The following is a 9,946-nucleotide window of genomic DNA, read 5'->3' as shown; positions in this document are numbered from 1 at the left end:
TTTTATACCAAGATTATTTAGTAAGCCTGCATAAAAGGAATAAATGGTCACATCTTCATGACAAATTCAATAACACAAAATAATAGTCTCAAAAGCTTTAGATTTATTCACGATTAATAACAACCATAATAATAATATTAGATAATTAGATAATATAGATAAACAGGGTTTTAAGGGCTTCTTTAAACCTAATACAACAGCAACCTTCTGTGAGCCATGTATCTGGCAAAAATTTGATACTGTGGTGGACCAGGGATGTTGGTCTCTTGAAGGTCTCTTATTCACTACACTTTCCCTAAAATAAGCCAGCAATGAAAAAATAAATAAAAATAGTGAAAAGAACAGTTGCAGTGAAAAGCATTTCTGAAGGATCACGTGACACTGAAGAGTACTGAACTGGAGTAATGATGCTGAAAATTCAGCTTTGATCACAAAAATAAATTACATTTTAAAATATTCAAATAGAAAACAGTTATTTAAAATTGTAAAAATATTACTGATTTTGCTGTATTTTGGATCAAATAAATGAAGCCTTGGAATGAATCATGAATTACATTCTGCATGATAAAATATAAAGATTTCACAGTGATCTTCTGTAATTTTTTTTTTTTTTAGTTACTACTACATTACTGTAGTAAAACAATGATTTACAGCATTTTATACATGTGAGGACGAGTGGAGAGTGTACCATAACATGATTAGCCTAATTGTTAATAAATTAAGTGTATCAGCAATCATAAATCAAAGAAGAAATTTCTTATCAGGTGACGAGGATCACTCGTCGCTTTGTGTAAGTTCCAGTACGAAACAGCGCGGGGGCGCACCTGTTATGATTTTCCGATGGTAAAAACAAATTACATGTTGTTGTATTACTTATCAATATATCGTTTTTGACCAGCGAATGTGTGCAAATGTGACTCTTTTTTCTGTCCGTCATTAAAACGGCATCACATTACATTTTCTTCTAGGTTACAAACTAGTTTTTTTTTGCTATATAGACGGAGCGCTCAGTTTTTCCTGTGGTAAAATGGATTTGGCCAAAATAGCATTTTATAAAAGATGAAATGCAACTGTGTGCACAGGCTATTTAAGTGTTGGCTATGACTAGATGGCAAATGCTAGCCCTCTCTCTCAGGCGACGTCCCACATGTCTCAGTCAGTGAGTCAGTCAGACATCAAATAAATAAAATATGAGCCTTTATAGACATAGTGTTTAGTGGTACTTATTCAAACAATAAGATATTTATTTACCCTTCGCAAAACTTTGTTCAGCTCAGCTGGTGTCTATTGTGCGGCTGCTGTGGAACTTCAGTTGATTCAATGAATAAATAGAGGGGGCGGAGTTATCAGCTTACTGACAGCTTGAGGATCGAATAAGATTTACACAAGCTCGTTTTAAGAACTTTCATTTGCTAAATATTTGTAAAACAGAAAGACAGACGTAAAGGGTGACCAATAGCATTGAAAAAAAAAAAAAAAAAAAAAAACACCACCAAAAAAAGGGCACTTCGGAGTGTAAGGGCAAAAAGGGCATGTGCTCTGCACAGGTTGAGCCCTACCTGTGCACGTGCCTGACTACCAAAGTCTTATTAGCTATTATTAGTTTGTAGGCTTGAGACATTTATTTGAAGGACTTCTGTTTTATAACACGGATCATTAATTACACAAATTTAAATCAATGTTATAATGTGCAACATGACATGCATTTAGCTCATTTAAGGTCATTTTGAAAGTATAAAATTAAATTAGTCAATGAACCAGGGGGTAACTCAGCTCAATACGAGTTAAGACTGTCTGTCTGATCCACAGATCATGTTTTTATTCTGTTTGTACATCTGTCCATTGAACTGTTTGTCCCATCTTTTATTTTGCATCTTTAGTGTTTCTACTGCTGTTTTGAACTTTTTCCATTTCAAATTTAATCCCATTTTAAAGTTCACTGCAAACCATTAATTCATATTAGTTGAAAAATGTCCACATAATAATGACATAAACTACAATTTAATTTGTCATTATAATATTTTAGAATCAACATTCCTTGAATCCATATGTCAAGATATTGATGGGTTTAATTGCATTTAGAATTACATTACTGTAAAATTCTTTATCATCAGAAAGATCGTCAAGCTCAAATTGTGTGTCGTCCAGCTGTGTGGCAAACCATAAACAAGACTGAGGATGCCAGCATTACTGAGCTGCATCAGTCAAGTTCAGATATGCCACAGAACTCTGTATTTCTCAGAGCTCTGTTGAATGTGTTCAGCTATGTCAATAGAATTGCCTATTAGCTTTGTGAAAGTACAGAAGCTAAAATCCACTTTTAAGGAACTGACACAATAAGGTTCTGAAAGTGCTGTAATTGTTTGCATGATCGCTTTGCTCATAGAAGGTTGTGACAGACCCAAATCATTGCTGCATAGCTGCATATTTCCTGTTACCAAATGTGAAGTGAAAGTGAAGTGAAAGTGACATTCAGCCAAGTATGGTGACCCATACTCAGAATTTGTGCTCTGCATTTAACCCATCCGAAATGCACACACACAGAGCAGTGAACACACACACACACTGTGAGCACACACCCGGAGCAGTGGGCAGCCATTTATGCTGCGGCGCCCGGGGAGCAGTTGGGGGTTCGATGCCTTGCTCAAGGGCACCTAAGTCCTGGTATTGAAGGTGGAGAGAGAACTGTTCATGCACTCCCCCCACCCACAATTCCGTCCGGCCCGAGACTAGAACTCACAACCCTTCGATTGGGAGTCCAACCCTCTAACCATTAGGCCACGACTTCCCCTTCCCATGAAATGTGTTCATGTAGTTAATAGTACAGTGATTACTTCCATTTCTGGTGTTATGGCATTTCTGCGAGCTGATGGAGATGTTAGCGTGTCTATAATAATAACCATTACAAAAATGATCCTTGCACGATCTTATTAACTCACTGTCATGCATTGGGTGTAACACATTTCTTCTGCCTCTTCATGTTTCATCCATTTTCCCCACTGCTAATGAAGCTCTTATAGGTGCAGTGTGTAAATTCTAGCGGCATATAGCGGTAGATATAAATTGCTCAATCTAAGGTAATAAAAACAACGGTTCATTAAGTAAGGTCTTTATACACCTCTGAAAACATAGTTATGTATATTATATTGCATTTCTGTAAATAGACAATCCATTGTACATTAGGCCTCTTAAAAATCCATGTCTTAAGACCTTAAGACCTATTTTAAGGGGTAAGATGTGTTTTAAATTACTTTTTTTTTCTCTACTAGAATGTTTTCTTTCATTTTAAGAGGAAACACACACATTTTTAAGAATTAAGTGTTAAAACCTTCTTAGTAAAAAGTAAGACTTTTCTAAGAGTAGGGGAATTTTAAAAAGAGAAGCTAAAAGCAACTTTCAGCTGATTTTACAGTGTTGACTGAGGTGACACTTAAGTGATGTGAACTAAGGACTGCAGTGATGTCAACAAAAAAATGGCTGACCCCGACCTCTGATACAGCCAATAGTGAGCCTACTCATGTGATGTCACAGCAGCACAACACCAATCATTTAATGTAATTACAATACAATAATTAAGACACTGAAATATTTCAATATCTAAATGCATTTTTTTTTAATGCTTTGCATTGTGCAAAATTATCACCAATGATTACTGATAAATTATATACAGTTTTCTATTGATGTGTCTAATTTTTTATCGTTGGAGCAATGACGTGAACATGAGTTCAATCAACGGCTCCAACAACTCCAGGAAAGCCCACAGTCCTCATAAAACTGGCTTTTTTTTTTTTTTTTTGGAGCATGGTTTGAGGGTGATCTTAGACTAATTTTAAATCGTCAACCTTAATAATAAATAAGCTTTATAAGCATATATGTAAGCATATTTCATAGTTGCTAAAAGTCAATTGTTTTATTTGTGATACTAAAACAATTGTGATACAAATGTCAAATTGTGCGGTCATCATTTTTGGCCATGCTGTCATACAAAGAAATCATGAACACATGCAAAAACAAGAGAGGTTCAATAAAATATTAATAACTGATAATGTTGTAGCCAATGTCAGTGTTGCCAATTTAGTGATTTTGTCACTAGATTTAGTAACAAAATCAATTTCTCAGACAAACCTTATTCCAATACTCTCCCATTGATTTATATTTATATTCAGATCAGTGACCTCGCCGTTATGATGTAATAGCAACATTTAGCAACTGTTTTAGCTACTTTCATTTGAAAGCAGTTGGCAACACTGGGCATATTTTGATTGTTTAAGTTTAATGTGGGGTCATTAAAAAAATAATAAAAAAAATTAAAAAAAAATCCACACATCACTTTTGGCCACTGTTGTGTTTGTTGGGGTTATTTAAGACCCTTGTCGCCTGTGCATTGCTGCATTTTCCCAATTTTCCAGCCAAAAAAAGTTGAATTTCTACTTTCATTTCTGGAGTTAGAGCATTAATTTGTAGAGTGGAAGAAGTTGTTCAATTTCTTACTTGGTCAGTTTCATTTTATCAACTCCATATCATCATACTGTATAACTCCGATACATCATACCTTCTTTGGAAAGTGTGTCTCATCCTCTTTGCTGCCATCTTGTTACTCCTAGCTAGGTTAGGAGACCTCTCCAGCTCTCTTAAATAATTTAGGAGCTGAGACCCAGTCTTAACACTTAGGAACCTTTATGAATCACTCTTATTCTTGAGTCTAGGAAGAAGAATAAAATTACATTATTCTTAGAATTTTGACACACTTAAGACAAAAATGTTACTCTGAGCAGCTGTATACACACAGGCCCTGAACAGGACAGAACAGACTCAATCTCTTTAAGGTTTAGTTCAAGATATGTTTGCTAAAGGTCACTGGTATAATCCAAAAAAAAAAAAAAATCAGGCATTAATACTAATTTTCTATGCCTTAACATCTATTTTTGACAGATTCTGTTTCATTCATCGGCCATTTATTGATTGGTTTTGTTTAATTTATTAAATTAAACACAATTGCCCCAAACTAAATTATAATTAGCAACACAAATGATAGAATGATCACATAAGCTCTGTTGAACCCTTGAAATGACTTCCAGAGGAAATTACTGTACATTTTAATAAAGGCTGGGTTTTATTCTGTTCTACTGTCCACTCTTACATTATTATTATTCATTATGTGGCAGTTGCATAAGTGATTCACAGAATTCATGTAGCCTAATACACTAAATGAAGTTAATCCTGATGACACTTATCATAGCACTGTGTTTTAGCCTGGAGGGTTGACCAACTGTTTTTGAAGTTCAGTTCAACCAGAGTAAAGGACACATAAGTGCCACTTCAGATCCTCCTAGAAGTCCAAATTTGCAGAGTTCTGAACAGTAAACTAGTGTAGCACGCTACTTACAGCCGCTAGGCGGAGCTCCAGCGATGCTATCTGTTAAAGCACACAGCTGAACTCACTGGCCCTGTGCTAGGAGACTGGGGTTATAGTCTATTCACAGCCACTAGGCGGAGCTCCAGCGATGCTATCTGTTAAAGCACACAGCTGAACTCACTCAAGAAGTCTGTGCTGGGAGACTGGGGTTATAGTCTATTCACAGCCACTAGGTGGAGCTCCAGTGATGTCGTTGAATAATGACAGCCATCAGAACTGCTCTTCTGTTCTACTACACAGCACTAACAAGTTCAACACAACATCCTCACATTACTGGAGGCCTGCTTCAAGATTTTGACTTGAAGTTACTATTAGTTTTAAAATGAATATGGACAATATGGAAATTAAGTGTTCGCCTGTGCACATGAGTATCAGTCTATATAGCTTAAATGATTTGGAATTTGGTCCACTAATAAAGAGAAAACTCAATAAAGAAGGATGTTTTATGCATCCTAACGGTGTAGTTATGGCTAACCAGGCAAACAGGTACAGATTTCTTGCTGGAAACATATGACCCTTGGCCCCAACATCAAGTTATATATTTCTGACGGGTGCTTTTATAGCACGCAATATTTTTCCGGTCTTTTTCACAAGAGAACACTATAAATGTAAACTCTATAAATGTGCTACAAGCCAGTTTAATGGTACATCATTAAGTATTTAATGGTACATTATGAAGTACTAAACTATATAGCTAAGAGGCACATATTTTTTTTATTTTTTTTGTGTGTGTGTGTATGTGTGTTTGTGTGTGATTTTATTATTTATACACTGTATAAAATTAATATTTATCCACTAAATCAAAGATATTGTGGTAAAACAACATGTGGAAAGCTATTTTGTTGTAATGGGACAAGAAACCCATAAACAGGAAATGACCTCACAGATAGGACCCCGTAGGCCCTCATGACTATGTGTAAAGGTCAACAGAGTATAAATAAAATAATTTAAATAATAATCCAACAATCCTACAATATGGCAACGGTAGTTTAGATTTGCATGACAAATTGTACAACCCCAAGATACATGAAAATCATATATGTATTTATTTATTTTCCAAAACTATTATTGAAATCACACCTAGACCCCGCTTCCTGCCTTTAGTTTTATTTTTATTTTTTTTTGTATAACAACATATATTGTTATTGTATGTCAGTGTCTGGGACAAATTCACAAATTTCTGCAGCTTTTATTGAATGATGTTAAATCCCGTTTTGTCATGCGTGTTGAGTCTTTGCTCTTTCCTCATTACATCTTACACATCTCAGACCTTCTTCACCAACTAATCTAAATTGGTTATTCATTATATAATTTTTTATAAACGATTTGAGCATCCTGATTTGTCTTTGACTTTTTTAACACTATAGTATTTATGTAAAAAGGAAAACAGTCAGTGGGGTTGATGTTAGCAGGACAGGAAGAAGCCCTTCACCCACATGCATAATACATAAGAAACACATTTCAAGACGCTCGTCCATGTATCAGACCAAAACCGCATTTCTTTCCAGATCTGAAGGAATCAGGCCACGTCAGGTTTCGATTTGACTAAGCTGAACGTGAAAAATTTTAAGAGAGAGAGAAAAAAGGTTATATAAATTAATTATATATGCAGTTGAATGAAATTGGTTTAAGTAATCGGTCATAATATACAATTAATTACAATCATATATAAATGAACACCTGTGCATAACTGAAAGACACAAAAGCGTTCACTCACTTCGCTGACAGTCGAGCGCGTTCACAGACGCGCGCGCACGTTCTAGCGCGAGGAGAAGTTCAGCTCTGACTGAATGTAACGTCGTGTGTTATTTCTTTACAGACCACGAAGCTACAAATTCCCGTTCGTTTTTAACATAGGCTATAACTGGTTAAATATCTTCATACGCTCCTAGGGCAATTTTTAAGGAAATTCGTTTTACCCAAGTGATTTTTTTTTTCCTGACACGTTAAGTGATGTCTCAGTCAAAGAAAATCTTTTATGCATTTGTTTGGTTCTGCTTGTATTTTGAAGGCTGGATTGGTAAGTTATTCAAGTTTTATGGCATCATCTCTTTATATTAGAGATAAGTCAGCTATAAAATCAAGAATTACTGTCTTTTGGAGGGAAAGGCCAGAAAAGGTGGCTAGCTATTTTACTGAGCATTAGTTAGTTGACCAGCTACCATTTAACCAAAGCATCTTAGCCTGTGTGATTCTGGTCCATGAGAATCTACTTTTACCTTTATACCGTGTGATTGAGTGACGATTCCCGTTCCGTTGTTCTCCAGGTGTGTTTGGTGTTGAGACAGGTGAAATTAAGACAGCGACAGAGGGGGATTCTGTCACTCTACAAGCTGAGGTACGCAGAGACGAAGAACTGTTTTGGACGTTTGGACCTCGAGAGGTTCTCATCGCTCAAGTCAAAAAGAAGGACGGAGTCTTCAATGTCCATGACGGTGCCGATGGGAGGTTTAAAGACAGACTGGTGCTGAACTATAACACTGGATCGCTGACCATTAAAAACATCAGAGCTGAACATGCTGGACTCTATAAACTAGAGATAATAAGGGATACAGTCGCATACAAAACATTCACAGTTTCTGTCTATGGTGAGTAGAGAAACAGTGTGGTTTGTTCTTGATATTGTGTTTACCGAATAATTCTTTTTTCAGTAAATTTGTTCTAATTGGTCATTTCATATCATTTTCTAGCTCTTCTTCCCATTCCTGTCATCAGCAGAGACTCTTCACAATGTTCATCATCATCATCACAGCAAAATTGTTCACTACTGTGTTCAGTGTTGAATGTGAGTCATGTGACTCTCTCCTGGTACAAAGGAAACAGTTTATTGTCCAGCATCAGTGTGTCTGATCTCAGCATCAGACTCTCTCTTCCTCTGGAGGTGGAATATCAGGAGAAAAACACCTATAGTTGTGTGTTGAACAACCCCATCAGAAACCAGACGAGACACATGGACACCAGTGAACTTTGTCGGCCATGTCCAGGTAAGTCAGTGTTGATATTAGTGATCATTAAGCATGCAATTTAGACATTTTTCAAATCATTTTGTATTTTTCCATATTTTATATCTAACTAGCACATAAGATTGGGTGTTTGAGATTGAGTGGGTGAGATGGAAATCTATGGTAAACTGCAGACTGTGGCGGTCACATGTATCAGTTTGAATCTCCACATCGCAAATTTAGACCCTGCAAAAAAGACAGTCTGTGAACATCTAAGTGCTTAATTTAACAAGCTTATATTCATTGTTCATTTAGTTACTCTGTGTTCTCTTATGTTCTCCAGCTCCTCTGCCGATCCCTGTCATCACCAGGGACTCTCTAACATGTTCTTCATCATCATCATCACAGCAGAATTGTTCACTGTTGTGTTCAGTGGTGAATGTGAGTCATGTGACTCTCTCCTGGTACAAAGGAAACAGTTTATTGTCCAGCATCAGTGAGTCTGATCCCAGCATCAGTCTCTCTCTTCCTCTGGAGCTGGAATATCAGGATATAAACACATACAGCTGTGCAGTGAACAATTCCATCAGCCACCAGACCACACATCTGGACATCAGCAAACTCTGTCAGACATGTTCAGGTACATAAACTGTTATGCTAGAAAATGTAGCAAACGTACACAAACTTGAATTGCTTTGTGGTGTTTTTGTCTTTCCTCAGGCCCTGTCCACTGCTGCGGTTTTACTGAAACTGTGATCCGATTGGCTGGCTCTGTTCTGGTGGGCGTGGCTACTGTTGCTGTGCTGGTTTATGACATCAGATCCAGAAGATCTTATCCGAAGACGAGAGAGCAGACGAGAGAGCAGACACCACGTGCAGATGAATATGATGATGTTGCATAAATTCACCAGGGGGCGATAATGTTACTCTGTTCTTTATTCTTTTTTAGGAATATAAATAAGGAATATTCCAGGTTAAATGCATCTAAAAATCAGTTGAAAGCTTGCATGCTGTTAATCAAACATACAGGATAATAAAATCGACAGTAATAAAAACATGAAAAACAATGCTTTAATGTACATTTTTTAAGTGTTCCCTAAGTTGTCATATTACCATCTGGTGGTTATTTTAGGTACTTTTTGAGACTTTGTGTCAGTTTTTTTTCCACTTTCAGTGTAAAGTTTTTATACTTTTATACCAAGAATAATTTTTTTCATTGTTTCATTATAACTATATATATTAAGATGTTTTCATGAGAAATACATGTTTGTCTGAGATATAGATTTTTTTTTTCCTTTTAACTGTAATATCCAGCTAATTCATTAAAGATATCTTGAGACTGTATCATTTATTTATTTACCTGTTATATATCAGTCTTGCTCGACCTAGATTGCAAACTCAAGTTTTTAGTTATGCTTAAATCACATTGTTTTCCCCTTTGTTAGATATATTCCATCAGTTTCAATACTTGCACCCCCCAAAAAACTGTAATAAAAAGTTTTTGATAATTCACTTACAAAATTATTTTGTAATAGTTCAATTTCTTCCATGCAACCATTTCAGTTACGTCAGAAAATGTTTTATATGA

The sequence above is a fragment of the Carassius auratus genome, unplaced genomic scaffold (genome assembly GCF_003368295.1).
Source record: "Carassius auratus strain Wakin unplaced genomic scaffold, ASM336829v1 scaf_tig00216865, whole genome shotgun sequence".
In the NCBI taxonomy this organism is placed as follows: Eukaryota; Metazoa; Chordata; class Actinopteri; order Cypriniformes; family Cyprinidae; genus Carassius; species Carassius auratus.
Note: the sequence above shows the minus strand (reverse complement) of the source record.